The sequence below is a fragment of the Thalassophryne amazonica genome, chromosome 2 (assembly GCF_902500255.1).
Source record: "Thalassophryne amazonica chromosome 2, fThaAma1.1, whole genome shotgun sequence".
NCBI classification, from domain to species: Eukaryota; Metazoa; Chordata; class Actinopteri; order Batrachoidiformes; family Batrachoididae; genus Thalassophryne; species Thalassophryne amazonica.
In genome coordinates, this window is record NC_047104.1 from 41,256,444 (window position 1) to 41,282,683 (window position 26,240).

The 26,240-nt window shown below is 41.8% G+C and overlaps 1 protein-coding gene across 4 annotated transcripts in view; it reads left to right on the forward strand.

Annotated features, from left to right (window-relative positions):
• Positions 1–26,240, forward strand: part of phkb (phosphorylase kinase, beta) — a 318,068-nt gene that overhangs the window by 32,875 nt on the left and 258,953 nt on the right. The gene's annotated exons all lie outside the window — the stretch shown is intronic.

The following is a 26,240-nucleotide window of genomic DNA, read 5'->3' on the forward strand; positions in this document are numbered from 1 at the left end:
CGAATAGTTTGGCCATTGTCTCACAATTCACCATGCTACTTAAAGAACAGTATGTACTAGCTCTAGCACCACCAATCCAGCATCAGCCGAAACCATCAGGAAGGTATGTCAGCTGCCAGCACAGTCACACGGAAGACTACAGTTAAGGCCCCCTGACACGCACGACTTTCATCCAAGCACTTGCATGCACTCTGCTGTGCAGGAGAGTAAACTCATCTCAAACTTGTTGTAAAATGTGCACAGATTTGTGCAAGGGCACAAAGAACATTTTTAAATGTTCAGAATCTCCATAATGCATTAATAATCTGAACTATACATTTGCCACACATTTCAGGCTCTATTGATCCAGGACGTCGTGAGAGAACAGAGAACAGAAGAAGTCAGTTTCAGCATTTTATCCGGATATTCCACTGTTAAAGGAGATTTTTTTAATGAAAGACGTGCGGACGGGTCTGCGTGTCGGGACGCAGCCGGCGCAGTGCGGCGGCACAGGAAAAACACCTCCGTGTTGTTGTAAAATCCAGGCGGCTTTTGATGGCTTTCAGTGGAGTGAGTATCTGAGAAATTGTTTAACAGCTGGGCATGTTCCAACTTGTCCTTAAGGCTTCCAACAGAGGTGTTTTTCCTGTGGCGGAGCGTCGCGGCGGCTGCGAGCCGACGCTGTAATCCGTCCACACGTCTTTCATTAAAAAAATTTCCTTTAACAGTGGAATATCCGGATAAAATGCTGAAACCGACTTCTTCTGAAACTTCTCTGTTCTCTCACGACGTCCTGGATCAATAGAGCCTGAAATGTGGAGGTTTCCAGCTTGAAACAGGCTGACAACGGCACCTGGGAGCGCTGCGCGACGTCCCGCTCTGTGGGAATTCCTTAAAGCGACAGTATCACCTCAAAATCTCTCATCAGCCGTTAAAATTTTCACTGAAAACCAGCTTAATGTTTCGAACCGTGTCCACTTCGATGTGCTTCACAGGTTCAGAAAAATTTTGATCAAACAAAACGCCAGTCTCTCAGCAACTTCTCAGACAAAGGAATTCCGACGAGGGGCTGGACGACTCCTCCCACAAGGAGTGCTCACAGGCGAATGACGTCACCGACAGGCGTGGAAAAACTCACGCATGCGCACAAGGGTTCAAGCATGTCTGACGTAAAAACATATGAATGAAATCCATATAGTTTTTGAAAAAAATAAAAAGGACCTATACTTTATTGACAGACCTCGTATGCAGTGTCCAGTGTGGCATCCAGCTGGGAACACAGCTTTGGGATCATCACGACGAAGTGCGTGCAAGTGTGCGGATCAAAGTCGTGCAAGTGTCAGGGTTCCTTTAGCTGCAATAGGCCAGTCAAGGTCAGCTGAATATATATGAATGTGCATACAGATTGGGCCCCAAAAATTGAGATCGACATCGGACCCAAACCAATTGAATACTGATGTTTTGACCAATGAAATAACATTTTCAAATCAGTTTGAAATATGCTGCGTATGTACTTACAACCCCTTCATAAATGCTTGCTACTCAGCTAGGTTGCTGATGTTAGCCAAATGTGTTAGCTAGCTAGCTTGCTTAATAATGAGGATTAATAAACATAGTGCTCGTATAAATGCATTTAATTAAAAATTTTCACATGTTCATTGTTGAGTATTGAGAAAAACTGCTCATACATTTATTGCAGCAATTAAATCTGCACCAACAAGTCTTACTGCAGAGAATAGGGGATGACCAAAAGCAGTTGTTAGTCAGACTATTTTTAGAGCTCCCTCTACTGGATAATTCTTGTAAACAGCAATTTAAAAAAACATTAAGAAGTCAGGTGTGTCAGGTACTGTATTGTACTCTCATTAGTCACAGTTCAAAAAAGGAAAATATCACCAATATTGCATATTTTAATGGTTTTCGATTATTTAATTACCTGAATGCTAGCTATATGTTGTTATGTAGGTGCTAGCATGTTGTAAATAGTACTACTGCATTGCTCATTCTTGAATATGTAGGATTAGCTACCAAAATCAAGAGCCTTGATGGTCCAGAGCCTGAGCAACTGATAAAACAACCCGTGGCAGCCATCTTGGAAAATGGCCACCTATGCGATGCCCCTATAGCCAAAAATAAACTGGTCGGTATGCTCTGACTGTGTGCCAAATTTCATGCTTTTATCTTCAAAGTCACGAGTCACCTCAAAGATTGTGCATATCTGCTCCACGACTTCAGCACTTTTTTTTCCAACTTTATGGAAGCTTCTTGTCCATAGCTTGGCTTCACATAGGTGTCTTCTATTTGTTACAGTACCCACAGCTAACTTTAGATCTTCTTTGATCACCCTGGAGCTGTTCATTGACTCAGTCTTTGCCATTCTGGCTGTGCTTCGATCCATTTGAAGGTTGGTTTTCCATTTTCTTACACATCTTTCTGGTTTTGGTTGCCATTTTACTGCATTTAAGATCATTTTATCTAAGCAGCTTATCATTTTCTGCACTTCGTTATGTTTTTTCCCCTATTCAGTCAACTTGTTAATCAAAGTACGCTGTTATTCTGAACAATGGAACAACCCATTTTACACAGATTTTCAGAGAGAAATGCACTGCAACTGGCATATACATTTGTTGCCTTCATCTTTAAATAAGGGCCACCGGTAAGCGTGTAATAGGGTCACAGAAAGGAAAAATGCACACAGTACAGACAGTTTTTTTTTTTGTTTGTTTTTGTTTTTTTTGTTTTTTTGAACAGCCTAATATTACTACTTTTTCCACTTTCTGTAAAGCAATAACAAATTAAAAAAAATGTTTCTTCATATTTAGGTTTGGAATAAAATGTTCAGTGTTCCCAGTGCAATTGTGCATATGGAAATAAAACTATTTTAAGGATTTTTAGCGATTAGAGATTTCATTTGCCCTTTGTACTCACACGCAAGGTTTGGGTACATATGAATTCTTGTGCAGAGCTCTAGAGTAAATAAATTTAAAAAGTATAAAAATATAGAAAGGATAAATTCTTACCCAGTGCTCCTTATAAATCTATATTACAAAGTACCAGGTTAATGGAGATTGTGAACAGCAGATATTGCACACTTTGTATTACAAACACTGGATATTGCACAGATAATAAAGTGTACGTTTTACACGTAGACCAAACAGATATTGCACTAATGAATGTTATTTCACAGGGAATAAAATGTTGCACTTTTTGATTTTGAGCTTTACTAATTTTTTTAAACACACTGGTATTATTTTGAACACAGCTGTATTCCTCCTTGGGCAGGACAACTGAAGTATATACAGTTATGTTACTTACATTTATTCTTACGTGAACGTACATAACATTGTAGCAAATATATGAAATAACTGCACAGGTTTCGCAGTCAAACCCATTTAATAAGAGCACCTTTTGTTCAATTCCTGCCCACTTTTGTCTGTGTCCTTGGGCAAGACCTTGAACCTCAGATTGGTACCGTTGACCACAATCAGTGGATCCTGGACCAGTGAGTTGATCATGGATCTTTTAAGCAACTCTTTATAGGTGTTCTAACCTCACCCTTACGGATCCCTCACACATCCTTGATTCAGTCTCTCCACGTCACTGAGCGATCTTCTTTTCGTCACTTATCAGTTCCTCAAAATGCTCCCTCCACTTTCTCAAACCCGTTTCCTTACCTCTGCATCCTTTATCACCCAAACCAGCTGCACATGCTTTCTGCTTTCATCCCATCTTAGGGTGCTGACGCTGCAGAAGGGAAGACAAACTAAGGAACATGACATGAGATATAGTCACATAGTTATTCACATCGGCATGGACATAGAGAGGACTTGTGACCTTGCCAGAAAGATGTGTCTGCATCGATTAATAGACTCTGGTCCCCTTCCCTCCCGGGGTACTGATGAGGCGTTTTAGCAGGCTGACATCTTTAAATAGGTGGCTGGCGCAATTTTGTGGACAGGAAGGCTTTAACTTTCTTGATAACTGGCCTTCGTTCTTTGGCCGCCGTGGCTTGCTGATGCCAGACGGCCTCCACCCTACTGGGGAAGGCACCACCATCTTGTCTGTGAACATAGATAGAGCTCTACAGAGAGGGTAGCATTAGGAATTTACAGCAGGCCATGGAGCAGATGATTAGAGACCCTGCAAGGCTTATGACAAATGTGGTTGTGGAATCCATTACCTTAGCGGAGAAATTAGTGCAGAAAATCCACTATGGTGATAGTGCAGTTTTTCTGCCAGGAAGTTGAGACTGTGGCCTGCTTACCTAGACGTGTCCATAAAAATCATAGAGGGATATGCTTTGCAAAGTTAATACCCATTACTACATTGGATGATGTTGAAATTGAGGATGGGCCAGTGGTTGTTCCAGCAATAGCAAAGATTTTGTGTCTGCTACCTACAATGCACGTGGAATGTCTCAAACCTAAACCTACTTCGAGGCATCTTATATATGCTACTCTTGAACCACCCCTAAATCCAAACAGTTCAACTGTCAACCCCACTGAGGTCCTTAGTCTGGGTCTCATTAACATAAGATCATAGTAGAGAAACTGGAATCTTCGACTGGACTGGGTTGCTTGATCCGAGGACGTTTCGCTTCAAATCGCAGAAGCTTCCTCAGCTAAAATTCTTGCTCTGGTAGTCTGACTTCTGTCTGACCCTTGAGACAGAAATTAGTTCACCCTAAGGACAGGATCCCTAGTTACAAACAGAGCAATGTAGTGTATTCTATCAGATGTCAGGAAAACTGTAACGAACACTACATAGGTGAGACTAAGCAACCTTTACACAAAAGGCTATACCAGCACCGCATAGAGGGCGCCAGTGGACCTCAGTCTGCAGTTCATCTCTACCTTAAAGACACTAACCACACATTTGAGGACAAGGATGTTAAAATCTTAGCCAGAGAGAAGAAATGGTTTGAGAGAGGCGTGAAAGAGGCATTCTATGTGAAACAGTTGAAACCCAGCCTTAACCGGGGAGGGGGTCTGAGACACGCTTTGTCCCCTGTTTACAATGGGGTACTCAGATCAATGCAGTTTCAGTCTTTTGTTCATGGTAATGAGTCATTCACGCCATCAGGAGAGGCGTCAGTCCTTCGTTAGGAGGGACAGCTTCCCTGTCATTAGGAGGGTACTAACTAGAGCACAATAGGTGCTAATTAAAGCAATTGTTTAGTCACTAGCCAATAGCAGTCTGCCTCCCGGTTAGGAGGCGTCTGGTTAGGTTTAAAACTCCAGCTTTTGTGGCTTCTGTTTGTTCTTCTCGACAAGGGTCAGACAGAAGTCAGACTACCAGAGCAAGAATTTTAGCTGAGGAAGCTTCTGTGATTTGAAGCAAAATGTCTTCGCATCAAGCAACCCAGTCCAGTCAAAGATTCAAGCTTCTCTACTATGGAAACCACCTGGACAACTGAGAGCCTACACAGAAACATAAGATCACTGTCCTCAAAATCATTGTTGATCAATTATCTAATTATTGATCATCACTTAGATATGATTGGGTTATGTGAAACCTGGCTTAAACCTACAGCTGTCCTCCCCTTAAATGAGGCCTGCCCACCAGCATATACATTTAGTCATGTCCCTCATGATGCGAAGCAAGGCGGGGGTGTTGCTCTTATTTATAAATCAAGGTTTAGCTTATTAGCTGTTGGGGGTCACAAATATAACTCGTTTGAGCATCTAATTCTCCACTCTGCTCAGGATATTACGCATTGCCAAGGTCAGAAGAATAAAAATCAGGTGTATTTCTTTGTCACTGTATATAGGCCTCCTGGCCCATATTCTGAATTCTTAGATGAATTTAATGCGTTCATCTCTAACTTGTCAACTAGTGCAGATAACATTCTGATCATTGGTGACTTTAACGTTCATATAAATAAGCCTTCTGATACCTTCTGCAAATCATTTATGGAAATTGTGGATGCATTAGGATTTCGCCAATGCATTTGGGACTCGACTCACATTAATGGAAATATCCTGGATCTGGTTCTTGCACGTGGTATTGCTGTCACAAATATTGACAGCATGCCTCTTACATCAGTGGTCTCTGATCACTCACTTATTAAGTTTACAGTTTTGCTGCTGTGTTTAGTGGAACAGCAACCTTGTATATCACTACGGCGATGCATCAACTCCTCAAAGAAGACTCGAATCTAGACTGCCTGATGTCTTAGCTTCACACTTGGCAAATACCCAATCAGTAGACAGTCTTGTGGATAGTTTAAACTCAGTGCTCAAGACTACACTCGACATGATTGTGCCACCTGTGTTAAAAAAGCGCTCCCCCAAATCACAATCACCTTGGTTCAGTGATTACCTGCGTGACCTCAAGCACAAGGCAAGCAGTCTAGAACGGAAATGGCGTTGTTCAAAATTAGAAGTATTCCACCTTGCATGGCATGATGCTATCTTAGACTATAAGCATGCATTATTGGCTACAAAGCGGACCTATTACTCTGATTTGATCAACAAAAACAAGCATAACTCAAAGTTCTTGTTCGACATGGTGGCAACACTTATTCATGGAAAACTACCTGTAGTTCGCTCTCCTTTTACAGTACAAGATTTCCTGGATTACTTTGAGAAGAAAATAGGAGACATTAATTTAAACATATGCCAGCATGCCTTAACCCAGCCACTACACCCTGTCATTGAGGTGGGCACCATTACTGAGGTATTACCTAGATTTACAGAATTTGAGAGTATCTCACTAAGCATGCTGATGAAACGCATAATGTCAACAAAAAGCACAACCTGTTTATTTGATTCTATACCAACAAAACTGTTTAAGGACCTGTGGCCCACTCTTAGGCCGACTGTGCTGGAAATGATTAATCTTTCTTTAACTTCTGGATCTGTTCCTAAATGTTTCAAATCTGCAGTGATTAAACCATTACTTAAGAAACCTAATCTTGACCCTAGTGTATTGAAAAACTATCGGCCGATTTCAAATCTATCATTTTTGCTCTAAAATTCTGGAAAAAGTGGTGTCACGGCAGCTTGTGGACTATCTTACTGAGAATAATCTCTTTGAGCCACTGCAGTCTGTTTTTAGAAATTATCATTCCACAGAGACGGCTCTCAGTAAAGTGGTGAATGATCTTCTGCTTAAAATGGATTCAGACACCACTACGGTTCTGGTGCTGTTAGATCTTAGTGCTGCATTTGATACCGTGGATCATCACGTTCTACTTGACAGGCTGGAAAATCATTTTGGGATTACTGGGATTGCCCTTGCATGCCTGATGTCATACTTGACCAGTCGTTCTCCCTGTGTTTTGTACAGTAATACTATCTCTAACCTTAGTAACATGAAATTTTGGTTCCACAGGGGTCCGTATTAGGCCCCCTGCTTTTCTCCCTTTATATAGCACCCCTTGGGCACATATTGTGGCGTTTTGGGAATACCTTTCACCACTATGCTGATGATACTCAGTTATACATGCCGATAACTGCTGGCAATCTCATTCACATAAAATACTTAGAAGATTGCCTTGCATCAGTGAGACGTTGGATGTCTAGAAACTTCCTACTTTTAAACTCTGATAAGACTGAAATGATGGTTCTTGGTCCAGTGAGACATCGGCATCAATTTGACCAGTTAACGCTTAGCCTAGGCTTGTGTGTCATACATCACACTGACATAGTGAGGAACCTTGGGGTCATTTTTGATCCTACATTGTCCTTTACCTCCACAGTAGAAATATTACAAGGACTGCTTTCTTCCACCTGCGAAATATAGCGAAGATTCGTCCCATCCTGTCTATGGCTGATGCTGAGACCCTGATCCATGTGTTTATCTCTACTACTACTGCAGTGTTCTATTTTCTGGTTTACTGCAGTCTAGCATTAGGGCTCTTCAATTGGTTCAAAATGCTGCAGCCAGACTTTTGACACGAAGCAGAAAGTTCGACCACATTACAACCCTTTTGGCATACCTTCACTGGCTTCCTGTCCCAGTGAGATCAGATTTTAAGGTTCTGCTACTAGTCTATAAAATTGTTCACGGACTAGCACCTCCCTACCTAGCTGACCTAATTAAACCTTATATCCTGGCCCGGGCTTTGCATTCTCAGGGTGCAGGACTACTTTGTGTCCCTAGGGTGAATAAGAAGTCTGCAGGTCATAGAGCTTTCTCTTATCATGCCCCTGCTGTTTGGAATGATCTCCCTGCGTCAGTAAAACAGTCAGATTCTGTGGAGACTTTCAAGTCCAGACTTAAGACACACTTATTTTCCCTTTCATATGATTAGCATACTGGTATAGTTTTGTTCTACGCTTTTTACTCTTTTAATTCATTTTATTAGGAAATGGAGAGTGCCGCGGCCTCAGCTTTATCTAAATTCTGTGTCTTTTAGTGAAGCTTAGGGCTAGTGGCCAGCGATCACCTTAGTATTTCTTCTGTTTTTCTTGTTGTTTAATGCTGGCAAATTATACAGTATTTCTTGTCTTTCTGATGCCTGATTCTGTTTTTTTTCTCTCTGTTTAAGGTGCAGCTCCATCCAGAGATGGGAATTGTATTTTTGCTGGCAACCCTCCTGTCCTGTGCACCAACATCATTTCCTGTATATTCGTTTTGTGAATTGTTCTATAATTTATGTCTGTTACATGGCCCAAGCAGAGGGTCACCCCTTTGAGTCTGGTCTGCTTGAGGTTTCTTCCTCAGAGAGAGTTTTTCCTTACCACTGTTGCTCTGGGGGTTAGGAAGGTTAGACCTTACTGGTGTGAAACACCTTGAGGCAACTCTGTTGTGATTTGGTGTTATATCAATGAAAATAAATTGAAATTGAATTGAAATTCTGGTTCTCTCATCCTGTCTGCCCAGTCAGTACAATGGAGTTTCTATGTTAATGTAATAAAACCAAAAACTTCATTAAAATCCCGATCGGAATGTCTACGGGATGGAAAAGAAAATGAGCTTTAGTTTGTGTTTTTGCTGTTATGTCATCTCTTATTTTTTTATCAGTCCGGACTACCCCCCCCCCCCCCCCCCCCCAACCTCCTTCTCATCATCTCCACATTCTTTCTACCCTGTCGGTGCAGGGAAATGGCCCATTGTAAAAGACCAGACTGTGTGCGTCTGAGACATTAGCTGCTGATTTAGTGGGACATTAGCTTGATGGATATCAAACTAGAAAACTCCCAAAAACAGTTGATTTGCATCCGGAGAAAGTTGGTCTCTGACAATGAACAACATTTAGTGCTGTCATCATTCATTTTCTGCCTTAATGCCAATCCCTGTGTCGCCATGTCAAACAAGATGGAAAAGATGAGTCCATATGCAAAGTTTAAAATTTCAGCAATATGACAGAAACTTTTTGGGAACAGCAAAAGTAAGCATACCACTGATTTTATTCATAAATAACAGTTGATATAACAGCTTTAATCTGAAAATAAAACATTGAGTTTGTTCTTTTAGGAGTGCAACACATCACAGAATTTGCTGTTCGTATTGCTTGGTGGCTCCATCCTCAGAATCCTTCTTCCTATATACCCTGGGTCCCTCCTCTGCACATGTCCAAACCATCTCAATCTCGCCTTTCTGACTTTGTCTCCAAACCGCCCCACATGAGCTGTCTCCCTGATATGTTCCTTCCTAATCCTGTCCATCTCAGTCACTCCCAAAGAGAATCACATCATCTTCAGCTCTGCCACGTCCAGTTCTGTCTCCTGTCTTTTTGTTAGTGCTAGGGTCTTTAAGCCATACAGCCTAGTAGCTGGTCTTACTGCAGTCTTGTAGACTTTCTGCTTCATTCTTGCAGATATTCTTCAGTCACAAATTACTCCTGCCACCTTTCTCCACCCACTCCACCCTGCCTGCACTCTCTTCACCTCTCTACCACACTCTCCATTACTTTGCACAGTTGGCCCCAAGTATTTAAACTCATCGACTTTCACCACCTTTACTCCTTGTAACCGCACTATTCCACTTGGCTTCCTCTCAGTCACACACATGTACTCTGTCTTGCTCATTCCTCTTCTCTCCAGAACGTATCTCCACATCTCCAAGCTAGACTCAACCTGTGCTGACCTCTCACTACAGATCACAATGTCATCTGCCACCATCATAGTCCATGGAAACTTCTGTCTGATCTTATCCGTTAACCTGTCCATCACATTGCGAACAACAAATGACTCGATCATCATTCAACATTTATTTCTGTAGCCCTTTACAGCAGCCAGATGGTGTTCAAAGTGCTTTGGAGTAAAATAAAAAATCAAGAATTTACAAAAATAAAACAAACATACAATAGAGTTAAAAGGTCACATAAATACAAAATTTGTCACAGCACCATTAGGTGTTCAAAGCCAGTTTAAATAAATAAGTCTTGAGCTTTGATTTAAAAGAGGCTTGGTCAGAAGTGGTGTATAAATCAGGAGGTAACTTGTTCCACACTCTGGGGCCAGCTGCCACAAAAGCATGATCACCTCAGGGTTTGTATTTTGACCTTGGAACACCTAAGTAAAGCTGACCAGACGTCTACAATGTCCTACTGTAAGTGTGGAGATTTAAAATGTCAAACAAGTAGGAAGATGCAAGGCCATTCATAGCTTTAAAATTTTAAAATCAATTCTAAAACGATCAGGAAACCAGTGGATTAAGTAAAGTACAAGTGTAATATGCTCACGTCTGGAAGTGTTTGTGAAAAGACAAGCAGCAGCATTTTTGACTCAATTAATCCTTGGTGTCATTCCACCTTGAAAGAGTTATTCCTACTGTGCATCTCACTGCTGTCACACTGTCATAAGCTTTCTCTGAATCCACAAGCACACAACGTAACTCCTTCTGGCCATCTCTATACTTCTCTATCAGTACTTTCTGGGCAAACATTGCATCTGTAGTGCTATTTCTCTGCATGAAACCATATTGCTCTTTACAGATCTTCACCTGTTTTCTAAGCCTAGCTTCTACAAGGGAGGTGATGTTCTAGTGGTTAAGCGTTGGCTTTCAGATCAGAGGATCCTCTGTACAAATCCCAGCCTGACCAGAAAATCATTAAGGACCCTTGGGCAAGGTTGTTAATCCCCAAGTTGCTCCTGGTGTGAAGTTAGCACCTTACATGGCAGCACCCTGGCATCGGTGTGTAAGTGTGTTTGTGTGAATGAGCATCTGATACAGATGGAAAAGCGCTATATAAAAATGCAGTCCATTTACTACTCGTTCCCACAACTTCATGCTGTGACTGATCAGCTTAATGCCTCAGTAATTTCTCCAGCTCTGCACATCACCCTTGTTCTTAAAAATAGGAACAAGCACACTTCATTTCCACTCTCTGAGATTTTATTAAACAATCTGTTTAGAAATTCCACTGCCATCTCTCCAAGACATTTCTATGCCTCCACCGGAATGTCATCTGGACTGACTGCCTTTCATCCTCTTGGCCTCCCTCACTTCATCTTTAATATTCTGTTGCGCTTCCGGATTTACTCTCGCCACATCATTGTGCCTTTTCTCTCTATCTCATTTTTTTTCATTCATCAGCTTCTCAAAATATTCTCTCCACCTTCTCAACATACTGTCCTCATTTGTCAGCACATTACCATCTGCATCCTTTACCACCCTAACCTGCTACACATCCTTTGCAGTTCTTTCATCTGTTCAACTTCTTTTACACCTTTCTATATGCCTTTTCCTTAGCTTTTGCTACATCTCTTTTCACCTTACTCTGTATCTCCTTCTACTCCTGTCTACTTTCTTCATCCCTCTGACTATTCCGATTCTTTTTCACCAACTTCTTTCTCTTTATGCTTTCCTGATCATCTTTAATCCACCACCAAGTCTCCATGTCTTCCTTCCACTGCCCAGATGTCATATCCAATACCTTCTTATCTGTCTCCCTCACCACATCTGTAGTACTTTTCCAGTTTTCCAAAATAGGTTCCCCTCCATCTAGTGGCTGCCTCAACTGGTCACTGAATTTCACACATTTTTCCTCCTTCAGCTTCCACCATCTGATCCTTTTTTGAGCTCTGACTCTCTTGCTCTTCTCCTCTAGAGTCATCCTACAAACCACCATCCTATGCTGTCTAGCTACACTCTCCCCTTCCACCACCTTACAGCCTCCAATTTCTTTTAGCTTGCATCTCCTCCAATGAATGTAGTCCACTTGCATGCACCTTCCTCCATTCTTATGTCATCCTGTGCTCTTACATTTTTTAAGTAGGTATTCACCACAGCCATTTCCATCCTTTTTGCAGAATCAACTACTATCTGCCCTTCCACAGTCCTTCCTTGATATGGTATCTACAGATTACTTCCTCATCACCTCTGTTCCCTTCACCAACATACATGCCCACTGAGGTCCGCTCCTATCTCTACTCTCTCATGAATGGGGCATATGCACTGATGATATTCATCATCACCTCTTCAATTTTCAGCTTCACACTCATCATCCTGTCAGACACTTGCTTAACATACTCTTCCTTTAAAATGATCCCATCACTATTTCTCTTCCTATCCACACCATGATACAACTTGAACCCAGCTCCTATGCTCCTGGTCTTACTTCCCTTCCACTTGGTCTCTTGCAGACATAATATGTCTACCTTTCTCCTCTCTATCATTTCAGCTAACTCTCTCACTTTACCTGTCGTACTGCCAACATTCAAAGTCCTGACTCTCACTTCCACCCATTTAATTTTCCTCTTCTCCCGCTGTCTCTAGAGACGTTTTTGTCCTCCTTTTCTTCTTCACCCAGCAGTAGCCCAATTTTCACTGGCACCCTGTTGGGCATTGGTGGCAGTTGTTGTTAACGTGGGCCTTGACTGATGAAGTATGGATGTTAAATTTGTACTCTGCATGGTTGTGTTGGCTTGTTTATGCAGGATGCCCTTCCCGACACAACCCTATTCATTTATCTGGGCTTGGGACCAACACTCAGGGTGTACTGGCTGCACACCCCATGTGGCTTAGATTTGAAAAACTTAACGGTTAATGCCCTGCCTCCTTCTACTCTCTTCATTTATCATGACTTGGGAACAGCAGTCAGAATGTACTGGCTGCACAACCCATGTAACTGAGTTCAAGATTTACACATTTATTACTTTAAAATAAGTCACAGTGACAATAAATCTTTATTTTCATTATAATGTATACATTGTTATTAATCCACAGTTCATATGCATGCAGAACTGGAGGGGTCCCCACTAGTTCTTGTTTGTCTCCATTATTATTGTTATTATTATCATTATTAGTATTATTATTGCAGTGGTAAGCCAGCAGCTCATTACACAATGATCCAGTACAAATGTATGGTTTGCCATGTTCGTACATGAATGCAAGTCATGTAAAAAAAAAAAAAGCACAAATAAATAAATAAATAAAATCCAGGTTTGTTCAACCTTAGTTGATGTATGTTCTCTCTGGGTGCCTTTGTTGCTAACAATGAAATATAAAGATCCTGTGCAGCACCACTTGACCACAGAGAAATGTTAAAATCTCAATTCCTTGTGAATCATGAATGGCTTTGACAGTAGTCCTGGAGGTTCCTGCAAAAAGCTGCTGACCATATTATTTAGTTGAAATTCTGAGAGAAGTCGGTATCTGACACTTAAGATACATATGTTTTTGCATCTTTGAGTTTCTTTGAGTTAATGTACAGCGTATCCAGAAAGTATTCACAGTGCTTTATTTTTTCCACGTTTTGATATGTAGCAGCCTTAGTTCAAAATGGACGAAAATTCTGCACAGAACACCCCATAATGACGATGTGAAAAAAGGCGTTGGGGGTGGGGTTGCAAATTAAAAAAACAAACAAAAAAAAAAACAACAACAACTAAGAACTCACATGTACATAAGTATTCACAGCCTTTGCCATGAAGTTCAAAATTGAAGCTCAGGTGCATCCTGTTTCCACTGATCATCCTTGAGATGTCTCTACAGCTTATTTTGAGTCCACCTGGGGTAAAATTCAGTTGGTTGGACATGATTTGGAAAGGCACACACCTGTCTACAGATAAGGTCCCACAGAGCATGTCAGAGCAGAAACAAAGCATGAAATCAAGGGAATTGTCTATAGACCTGTGAGACGATTGTTGTGAGGCACAAATCTGGGGAAGGGTACAGAAACATTTCTGCTGCTTTGAAGGTCCCAGTGAGCACAGTGGCCTTCATCATCCATAAATGGAAGACGTTCTGATCCACCAGGACTCTTCCCATCAAGCAGGTCCGTATGGTAGTGTCACCAGACGGAAGCCACTCCTTAGTAAAAGGCACATGGCAGCCCACCTGGAGTTTGCCAAAAGGCACCTGATGGACTCTCAGACCATGAGAAACAAAATTCTCTGTTCTGTTGAGACAAAGATTGAACTCGTTAGCATCAGTGCCAGGTGTCATGTTTGGAGGAATCCAGGCACCATCCTACAGTGAAGCATTGTGGTGACAGCATCAGGCTGTGGGGATGTTTTTCAGTGGCAGGAACTGGGAGACTTGTCAGGATTGAGGAAAAGATGAATGCAGCAAATGTACAAAGACATCCTGGATGAAAAGGTTTTCCAGAGCGCTCTTGACCTCAGAGTGCGGTGACGGTTCATCTTTCAGCAGGACAGTGACCCTAAGCACACAACCAAGATATTAAAGGAGTGGCTTCAGGACAACTCTGTGAATGTCCTTGAGTGGCCCAGCCAGAGCCCAGACCTGAATCTGATTGAACATCTCTGGAGAGATCAGAAAATGGCTGTGGACCGACCCTCCTCATCCAACATGATGGGGCTTGAGAGGTGCAAAGAAGAATGGGCAAACTGCCCAAAGATAGGTGCACCAAGCTTGTGGCATCATATTCAAGAAGACTTGAGGCTGTAATTGCTGCCAAAGGTGCATCAACAAAGTATTGAGGAAAGGGGGTGAATGCTTTTATTTTAAATAAATTTGCAAAAATAAAATTAAAAACATATGTTTTTAAGTTGTCATTATGGGGTGAGTAGAATTTTGAGGTGACAAAATGAATTTACTCAATTTTGGTATAAGGCTGGAACATACCAAAATGTGGAAAAAGTTGTGATTATTTTGCAAATGCACTGTAGTTACTACTGACCTATGATACAACAGGCATGTCTGACACCTGCTGGAAAATTCTACTCAAAAGCGCTGTTCTAGAACTTCTTGGATTTTTAAAAGTACTCTCAGAAGGCTTGGAGGATATTGTTTTGTACGTATGTGTATTTCTGCCTGTGAATAAACCTTCCAAGGAGCATATGTTTTTGCTTACTGTGTACATCAGCCACTTTCTAGCCTGTGTTCATATTTGCCAACACAACTACTTTCCTGGTACATACTGTTGGGACCCTCGTTTTGGAGGACCTTCTAACCTCCATTTTTCATCTCTCCCTGCTCTGTCACAAGCTGATAAGCTCACTCACATGTGTGTTCGCTCTTGATTGGCTGAGCACACCAGAATGGGAAAAAAAATCAGTTTGTGGAAGAGCAGGGAGCGATGGAAAATGTGCAGGTTAGTACGTCCCAGAGGACCAGGGTTGGGAACCACTACTGGAGAGTATGTGCTTGTGTGTACTTTATTATTTATGCACTTTTCTGCAGTGGTTTTCAGCATAAATTGCCCCATCACCTCATTATTTCACTGACAATACAGCTGTCTGTTTTAGAAGAGTAATATATAGTATGCACACAGAAACATCTCCCACTACCTAATGTTTTATTCACATGCATGATCCCCTGTTTTTAATACCAAAACACTATCTTCTGATGTCTATCTTAGTCTTTTTTTAAATCATCCACCAACTCACTCTCACTTTATTTTTTTTGTCCATGCAGTGGTGCAGAATTGATGTCCCTTTCATTGCAGCAGCATAATGTGTTGATGAAAAATGAAGCGATCCCTTCATACATATTACTCATCAGTGAAGGAACCTCTGCAGGAGAAGCTGTGTGTATGAAACGGATAAATGACTTTCCCGCAGGCCGTCTGGTTGAGTATGTAATATTTTGGCATACATTCTTGACTCCGGTCTGTCCACAAAAGGAGCTTTTGCTCATTGTTTATCAGTAGTGAATGCTGAGATTGAACTCTGGTGATCTTGAACTGTGTGACTTGCATTGTCCATGGTAGCACTCACCTTGATTGATACTGAATAGAGAGTTTCTGTGTCCAGTCTAGAGACTGAAAGTGTGTGTGTGTGTCTATATATATATACTCAACAAAAATATAAATGCAACACTTTTGGTTTTGCTCCCATTTTGTATGAGATGAACTCAAAGATCTAAAACGTTTTCCACATACACAATATCACCATTTCCCTCAAATATTGTTCACAAACCAGTCTAAATCTGTGATAGTGAGCACTTCTCCTTTGCTGAGATAATCCATCCCACCTCACAGGTGTGCCATATCAAGATGCTGATTAGACACCATGATTAGTGCACAGGTGTGCCTTAGACTGTCCACAATAAAAGGCCACTCTGAAAGGTGCAGTTTTATCACACAGCACAATGCCACAGATGTCGCAAGATTTGAGGGAGCGTGCAACTGGCATGCTGACAGCAGGAATGTCAACCAGAGCTGTTGCTCGTGTATTGAATGTTCATTTCTCTACCATAACCATCTCCAAAGGCGTTTCAGAGAATTTGGCAGTACATCCAACCAGCCTCACAACCGCAGACCACGTGTAACCACACCAGCCCAGGACCGCCACATCCAGCATGTTCACCTCCAAGATCGTCTGAGACCAGCCACTCGGACAGCTGCTGAAACAATCGGTTTGCATAACCAAAGAATTTCTGCACAAACTGTCAGAAACTGTCTCAGGGAAGCTCATCTGCATGCTCGTCGTCCTCATCGGGGTCTCGACCTGACTCCAGTTTGTCGTCGTAACCGACTTGAGTGGGCAAATGCTCACATTCACTGGCGTTTGGCATGTTGGAGAGGTGTTCTCTTCATGGATGAATCCCAGTTCACACTGTCCAGGGCAGATGGCAGACAGCGTGTGTGGCGTCGTGTGGGTGAGCGGTTTTCTGATGTCAATGTTGTGGATCAAGTGGCCCATGGTGGCGGTGGGGTTATGGTATGGGCAGGCGTCTGTTATGGACGAAGAACACAGGTGCATTTTATTGATGGCATTTTGAATGCACAGAGATACCGTGACGAGATCCTGAGGCCCATTGTTGTGCCATACATCCAAGAACATCACCTCATGTTGCAGCAGGTTAATGCACGGCCCCATGTTGCAAGGATCTGTACACAATTCTTGGAAGCTGAAAATGTCTCAGTTCTTGCATGGCCGGCATACTCACCGGACATGTCACCCATTGAGCATGTTTGGGATGCTCTGGACCGGCGTATATGACAACGTGTACCAGTTCCTGCCAATATCCAGCAACTTTGCACAGCCATTGAAGAGGAGTGGACCAACATTCCACAGGCCACAATTGACAACCTGATCAACTCTATGCGAAGGAGATGTGTTGCACTGCATGAGGCAAATGGTGGTCACACCAGATACTGACTGGTATCCCCCCCCCCCAATAAAACAAAACTGCACCTTTCAGAGTGGCCTTTTATTGTGGACAGTCTAAGGCACACCTGTGCACTAATCATGGTGTCTAATCAGCATCTTGATATGGCACACCTGTGAGGTGGGATGGATTATCTCAGCAAAGGAGAAGTGCTCACTATCACAGATTTAGACTGGTTTGTGAACAATATTTGAGGGAAATGGTGATATTGTGTATGTGGAAAAAGTTTTAGATCTTTGAGTTCATCTCATACAAAATGGGAGCAAAACCAAAAGTGTTGCGTTTATATTTTTGTTGAGTGTATATATATGAAGTCTATTAGAAAAGTATCCGACCTTGTTATTTTTTTTAAAAAACCATATGGAAAAACACCTCCGTTGGAAGCCTTAAGGACAAGTTGGAACATGCCCTGCTGTTAAAGAATTTCTCAGATACTCACTCAACTGAAAGCCACCAAAAGCCGCCTGGATTTTACAAATGGTTATCAACACGGAGGTGTTTTTCCTGTGGCGGGCGCGCCACGCCGGCTGCGAGCCGACGCACCAATCCGTCCTCACGTCTTTCATTAAAAAAATCTCCTTTAACAGTGGAATGTCCGGATAAACTGCTGATTCCGACCTCTTCTGAAAGTTCTCTGTTCTCTCACGACGTCCTGGATCAACAGAGGCTTAAATTTGGAGGTTTTCAGCTTGAAACAGGATGACGACGTCGCCTTGGAGCGCTGCGCGATGTCCCACTCCGTGGGAAGTCATTACAGCAATAGAAACAATCCAAAATCTCTCATCAGCCATTAAAATTTTCACCGAAAACCAGCTTCATTTCTCGAATGGTATCCACTCGGATGTGCCTCACAGTTTTTAAAAAATTTTTGATGAAGCACAGCGCCAGTCTCTCAGCAACTTCTCAGACAATGAAAATCCGACGAGGGAGCTGGACCACTCCTCCCACAAGGCGTGCTCACAGGCGAATGACGTCACCGACAGGCGTGGAAAACTCACGCATGCGCACGAAGGTTCAAGCTTGGCTGACGTAAAAACATATGAATCAAATCCATATAGTTTTTTTTAAAATAAAACGGTCGGATTCTTTTCTAATAGACCTCGTGTGTGTGTGTGTGTATATATATATATATATATATATATATATATATATATATATATATATATATATATACACAGTAGTGTTCAGAATAATAGTAGTGCTATGTGACTAAAAAAAATTAATCCAGGTTTTGAGTATATTTCTTATTGTTACATGGGAAACAAGGTACCAGTAGATTCAGTAGATTCTCACAAATCCAACAAGACCAAGCATTCATGATATGCACACTCTTAAGGCTATGAAACTGGGCTATTAGTAAAAAAAAAAAAAAAAGTAGAAAAGGGGGTGTTCACAATAATAGTAGTGTGGCATTCTGTTGTGTGGGCCGCTGAAGAGGAGGTACTCCTGGCCCACCACCAGCAGATGGCGCCCTGCTTGGAGTGCGGGCTTCAAGCACGAGAGGGCGCCGGAGCCACTGGGAGTGACAGCTGTCACTCATCCTCAGCACCAGCTGTCACTCATTCATCTCATCACCATCACCATAAAGGCCGGACTGCAACTCCACCTCCTCGCCGAGAAATCAGCTACCATTCAGGTAATTTTCTCTGCTGACTCAAAACATTGAGTATTAATCTGAACTTCTTTGCAGCCGTTTTCCTGGTGTGTCCTTATCTGTGGGATTGGCGTTTGGTGTGATCAGCGACGGCTTCGCCTCACACCCCAAACCAGATAAGTGGTGAAACAGGAGCTGCACGAGTGTGTGATTGGAGGCGGAGGTGCTCCCTCCTAACTAAACACTGACTGTGGGATTACTGAGTGTGCAAACTCACACTCATCAGGACTGTCTCTGTTTTCTGCCAGCAGTACCGGGTCTGACTGCTGAAGACAGTGGCCACCTGGGGCGCAGGGCTTGGCGGCTCCGGTGTTCTTCAGCTCCGTTGGTGGTGGAAGCTGTGTGGGGATCTGGCTCTTCTCTCGCCAGGCGTCTTCTATCGTCGAGCCTGCCCACACGTCACCTGGTGTATGATTGACAGTCCACCATATTGTTATTGTCTGTACGTCGTTGTGCGATTCACAACATTAAATTGTTACTTTTGGCTTATCCATTGTCCGTTCATTAACGCCCCCTGTTGTGGGTCCGTGTCACGACACTTTCACAACAGCATTCAGTCAGAGTTCGTCAATTTTGTGGAACAAACAGGTGTGAATCAGGTGTCCCCTATTTAAGGATGAAGCCAGCACCTGTTGAACATGCTTTTCTCTTTGAAAGCATGAGGAAAATGGGATGTTCAAGACATTGTTCAGAAGAACAGCGTAGTTTGATTAAAAAGTTGATTGGAAAGGGGAAAACTTATACACAGGTGCAAAAAATTATAGTCCGGCGGCTAAGGGACAAATTTTAGGGGAATCATGCACTTTTTTACAAAAGCGCCAAAACTTTATCAGAGGTACTTTATAGTGTCCTGAAGTATATAAGAATAACCAAGAATAAGAATAACCATTTTCAGCCTTCTACAGCATATAATTCATGACAAACTCTTATCCAAATGTCTATTTAAGTTTATAAACTTGAAGGTTATGAAAAATGTATTAAGGCTAAGTAGGGATGCTTCGAATGTACTTCAGTGTGCTTACACTTTTAGAAAAAGCATTAATCTAGAGAAAGTGACTAAATATTGTATAAGTCATTGTGAATATCAATATACCGATGCAATATATATACCACCAGACAATACATGATCACATAAGCTCAGTATAGCTTTGCACTAGTTGCAGTAGCCATTCTCTACAGCTTAACAAAGTCCAATCTTGATCACTGGCCCCCTACATACTGGCCCCCTCGTAATAACCATATGATCGTATTGTCATATGAATAGCAAAATATACACTGTATTATAACCATGCAAACACCCTTTTAAAAAAAGCAGGATACAGGGCTAAAATCAAATGTCTCCCGCTTTGACATGACTTAATATAACCTAAAGAGTCCCTGGACAAAGTTTGGCGCTTTTGTAAATAAGTGCACGATTCTATCCCTTAACTGCTGGACTATATAGGCTGTTCATCTACAATGATCTCCAATGCTTTAAAATGGACAAAAATAAAACAGAGACACGTGGAAGAAAATGGAAAACAACCATCAAAATGGATAGAAGAATAACCAGAATGGCAAAGGCTCACCCATTGATCAGCTCCAGGATGATCAAAGACAGTCTGGAGTTACCTGTAAGTGCTGTGACAGTTAGAAGATGCCTGTGTGAAGCTAATTTATTTGCAAGAATCCCCCGCAAAGTCCCTCTGTTAAATAAAAGACATGTGCAGAAGAGGTTACAATTTGCCAAAGAACACATCAACTGGCCTAAAGAGAAATGGAGGAATATTTTGTGGACTGATGAGAGTAAAACTGTTCTTTTTGGGTCCAAGGGCCACAGACAGTTTGTGAGATGACCCCCAAACTCTGAATTCAAGCCACAGTCCACAGTGAAGACAGTGAAGCATAGTGGTGCAAGCATCATGATATGGGCATGTTTCTCCTACTATGGTGTTGGGCCTATATATCGCATACCAGGTATCACGGATCAGTTTGGATATGTCAAAATACTTGAAGAGGTCATGTTGCCTTATGCTGAAGAGGACATGCCTTTGAAATGGGTGTTTCAACAAGACAATGACCCCAACCACACAAGCAGAATCCAGCAAAATTAATGCCTCACAGATGTGAAGAAATCATGAAAAACTGTGGTTATACAACTAAATACTACTGTAGTGTAGTGATTCACAGGATTGCTAAAAAAGCAGTTTGAACATAATAGTTTTGAGTTTGTAGTGTCAACATCAGATGCTACTATTATTGTGAACACCCCCTTTTCTACTTTTTTTTTACTAATAGCCCAATTTCATAGCATTAAGAGTGTGCATAGCATGAATGCTTGGTCTTGTTGGATTTGTGAGAATCTACTGAATCTACTGGTACCTTGTTTCCCATGTAACAATAAGAAATATACTCAAAACCTGGATTAATCTTTTTAGTTACATTGTTGGGAAGGTGTCGTAACACGGACCCGCAACAGGGAGCGCAAATGAACGGACAATGGATAAGACAAAGAGTAACAATTTAATGTTGTGAAACGCACAACTGGATACAGACAAAAATATATAATGCCAATTAAATACAAGGTGACGTGCGGGCAGGCTCGAAGATAGGAGACCTCTGGCGATCGAAGAGCCGGGACCCACACAGCTTCCACCACCAACGGCCTGAAGAACACCGGAGCCGCCAAGTCCTGAGTCCCCAGGTGGTCACCGTCTTCTGTTGCAGACCCTGGTACTGCTGGCAGAAGATGAAAACAGTTAATGGTGAGTGTGTATCCACACACCCAGTAATCCTTCACCCACAGGTCTTCAGGGAGGGAAAACCTCCACCTCCGATACAGAATCACCCGTGCAGCTCCTGACAGTTGCTCCTTGGATGGAGTGAGAGGCGAAGACGTCGCAGACTTTCACTTAACGGTAGCTGATTTCTCGGCGAGGAGGTGGAGTAATAATCCGGCAAGTTATAGGCGTTTATATAACGACTGAGTGGATCCTTGTCATTTGATTGGTGCTTTTATGTCACATGACATGGATTAATTCATCCCAATTGTGTTGCATTGCATTTAGAGTGCAAATTTGGTTCCATATGTTTGCTACCATTGCACTCTCATGTGCTCGTGCCTGCGTGCGCACACACGTGCGCATGTGCGCTCAATGCACGTGCACAAGTACGTGTGCGCCCACATGTGCTTGTGCACACACGCGCCTGTACACACAAAACAAATCCACTGTGCTGCCTGGAGGCTGTTAGCAGGAAGGGAGAATAAAAGCTGAACTCATTTCTGACGTGACTTTTTTTTTCGCTGCACTGAGGACTACACTTTTTTTGTCATGCACGCACAAGCGGCGACCAGGTTGCGACTTCGCCTCGTTGAATGGTATGTTCCAGCTTTCACCTCATGAAATATTCGTACCATTAAACTCATAAACATTCATTATTTGTATACTGTGCGACTGGAGAAATTATGCACAGTGCAAGTTTTGAATTTTGCATCACCGGTTATACAGCTTCATGATGAAGTGGTACAGAGAAGGATTTTATTAAAAAAAAAAAAAAAGAAGACTTGAAAGTTCAGCTACAATTTGTCAGAAGGCACATCAGAGATGCAAGCCTCGATTTGATCTGTTTTCTTGAAAGAAAATTAATCTCTTTTCTAGATGTAGGAACTATATACTCTAGATTGGGTTGTGTTTATAAAATAGGTAGCTGACATTTTTCAAGGGTAATAATAAATTATGCAAAGTTTATATAATGAGTTGGAATGGTGTGTGAGTCCAGAATGTTTTTAGAACCTTAGACCTTAACAGTTTTAGAGGAAAAACTCAACCCTTTTATTTCCTGTTAATTCTGTAATTTTTTTATATTAATTTACTGTCTTAATGGATTTATAAATTGTTTAGGTTCTTGTTTTCATATACACACGATTGGTTTTGTCATTATTTCTATTTTGTCATTTGATTTTTAAATGAACCATAATGGAAATAAGTGTTTTTGCTTTGTTCAATCCAATCCAATCCACTTTATTTATATAGCACATTTAACAACAAAAATGTTCCAAAGTGCTGCACATACAATAGAATCACGATAGATAAAACCCCAGTAGTCAAAAATTAAAAATAAGAAAATTAACAATAAAATTAACTAAAAATGTGCAAGATAAATAAATAAATACGTACAGCATACAAAGATAAAACCAATAAAATCTACCAAAATAAAAACAAAACCAATAAAACAGAGGACCACACAACTCACTCAGTGTTAAAAACCAGAGAATAAAAGTGGGTCTTCAGACGAGACTTAAAACACTCCACTGTCGGGGCTGTTCGGACATGGAGGGGCACAGCGCTCCAAAGTCTGGGGCCAGCCACAGAGAAAGCCCTGTCCCCCCTGGTTTTAAGTCTCGTCTTGGGTACCACGAGCTGGAAATGGCCCTCAGACTTCAGAGCACACGCCGGAGAGTAAATTTGTAGGAGGTCAGTGATGTATTGAGGGGCCATTCCATTCAAAGCTTTAAAAACAAACAATAAAATCTTAAAATCAGTTCCAGAATTAATAGGAAGCCAGTGCAAAGATGCAAGAATTGGGGTTATGTGATCACGCTTCCAGGCTCCTGTTAAAAGTCGCGCTGCAGCGTTCTGGACTAACTGCAGACGGGAAAGAGCCCGTTGGCTAATGCCGAAATAAAGTGCGTTACAGTAGTCCAGACGACTTGAAATAAGAGTGCACAACTTGTTTAAAAAGGTTGAAAGATAAAAACGGTTTTACCTTTTGATAAAAGACGAAGATGATAAAAGCACGATTTCAAAACACCATTGATTTGTTTATCAAATTTAAAATCGCTGTCTATCGTGACGCCAAGGCTGGTGACCTTGGAACATACAAAATCCTTAAGAGGTCCCAAGTCAACGAGGGTACTTCCAAACAACATAACCTCTGTCTTGCCCTCATTAAGTTTCAAAAAATTCTGTGACAACCAAGCCCTGACGTCACACAGACAGTCGAGTAGGGTTGTCCGGGGGCAAAGGCTGTTTTTAGTGATAGGCATATAGATTTGACAGTCATCAGCATAAAAATGGTAGGCCACGTCATGTTTTTTTTAAAAATCTCTCTGAGTGGGAGGAGATAAAGAGCAAAAAGGATGTGCCCAAGGATAGAACCCTGGGGGTTCTATCCTGGGTTGTTGTGTTAATCATGTATTTTAATGTATTTACAATTATGTTATGTACTTACATTGAAGTTACTAAATAAAATCACGCATGCATGCTTTATTTTATTGATGATTTACGGCCCCATGCTAGAATGGTGTGCGAGTCTAGAATGTAATTATCGTCGTCCATTGTGCACTGTTGTTCGCTAATTTACGTAGTTTCTCCAAAAATATTTCATTATCTGTACAGGAAGGCGGAGTCTTTCTCTCCCTTCAGTGCGGGAGGAGATGTGGCCACACACCCCAGCCTCCTGCAGCCTCTAACAGGGCTGTCACACCTTGATGATTTAGCCTGCATATCCGGGCATATGAAAAATACACCAAATATGGTGTCTTACGTCCAGTAGGTTATGGGTTAGTTTTGTATAAATTAAGATCACGTTGATGCACACTGGTATACAGCATAGTACTCCGAGGATGTTGAATAATTCTAGCCATACAAAATAATTTTGGTTCATGCCAGCGTATGGCTCATATGTATCACAATCGCGGGACATAAGTTGTAGTTAAGTTATGCACACGCCCACACACGTTACTTGTAAGTCACTCATAAGTCGAAATACAGTGATAATGTCTAGTATGCCCAATTTAGAACCTGTGAGTCATGTGCTGTGAACCTATGTATAATTTATATTGAATGCATATTGACATATGGTGACACATTTGACATGTTCCCGACGACCACAGAACTTACTGAACATGTCAGCTACCGTTTAATGACACATTGACAGCAATTGATGCAGGAGGAACTTGTCAGTACTCTTCAAGACTCCATGGTGAACAGACAAGCAGAATCCAGCAAGGCTGAAACTAGAATACCTACTAGCTGACCTCCAACATCAGCAAGATGTCATGGATTTGACACTGGACAAGCTGCTTGCCAACAGAGCCATATCCACGGCCACCACCAGGAGAGTTCTTGGCAGCATTCTCAGAAATTCTTTTCACCATGATAGTGATGCTGATCCTTCGATTTCAAGTGCGCTCAACATTGAGCGGCAGCCATTTTAATGGCTACAACATGTAATCATCACATGCTCATCAGTGATGTACTGCCACACACTGTGTTAAGTTGTACTACTGCATCAAACAGTGGAAAAGAAATGAATAAATTCAGCGTATACAGGTGTTTTTAATACGGTCAGCATAAGCAAGCCAAAATGTGACAGGGCCTTAAGTCAAACAGAGGAAAAGAGCCAGTTGAAGCCAGTGATGGAATTGTTTAACCCAGGAATGTTGGAAGCATGAATGAAATTGGTTTATTCCCCCCCACCCCCATTTGTATTCTTTCAGTTCCACTGTGATGGTAGGTAAATGCAGAATTTCAGGTGTCACTGCCCACTGACTTATGGGCTCCACTGTCATACCCAAGAACAAACCTGATATGAAGTTATAAGGAGACAGATAGTCATACTCCAATTTTTGATACCTCCCTTGGCTGTCTTGGCCAACCAGAGTTCTCTCCAACAGATCTTTCTGCTTTCCTTGAATTCTAACAACTGCCTGCAAGCAAATGCAGGATTTTCTTTGGGTGTTTTCTTCTGCATCTGCACTGGAACTACTGTATGTTCAACCCCATCAAATTACATAAGCATGAAGCAAAACAAAAGCTGAGGGCTTGTCGTGTGCACTCTCACTCGGTTTATGTAGTCCATACAGGAATAGTCTACGCAACGTATTTTACATTGGATTAGTTTTTTACATTCAGTTAGAATTTTCATTTTATTTTCCCTCGCTTCACACGGCAATGATTTTTTTTTGTTTGTTTTATTACACTTTACCTTTCCATATTTGTTGTTCATTGCTGCTATGTGAATTTGTGTTTCTCTGATACTGGAAAGAAAGGAGTGAAATGGCTCCATGATTTCTCTGATGTATGAGTGTTGAAAAGCTTGATCAGAGAGCCTCCTGGTCGATAATGATGTTGGTGTCAGGGAAGTGATGCTG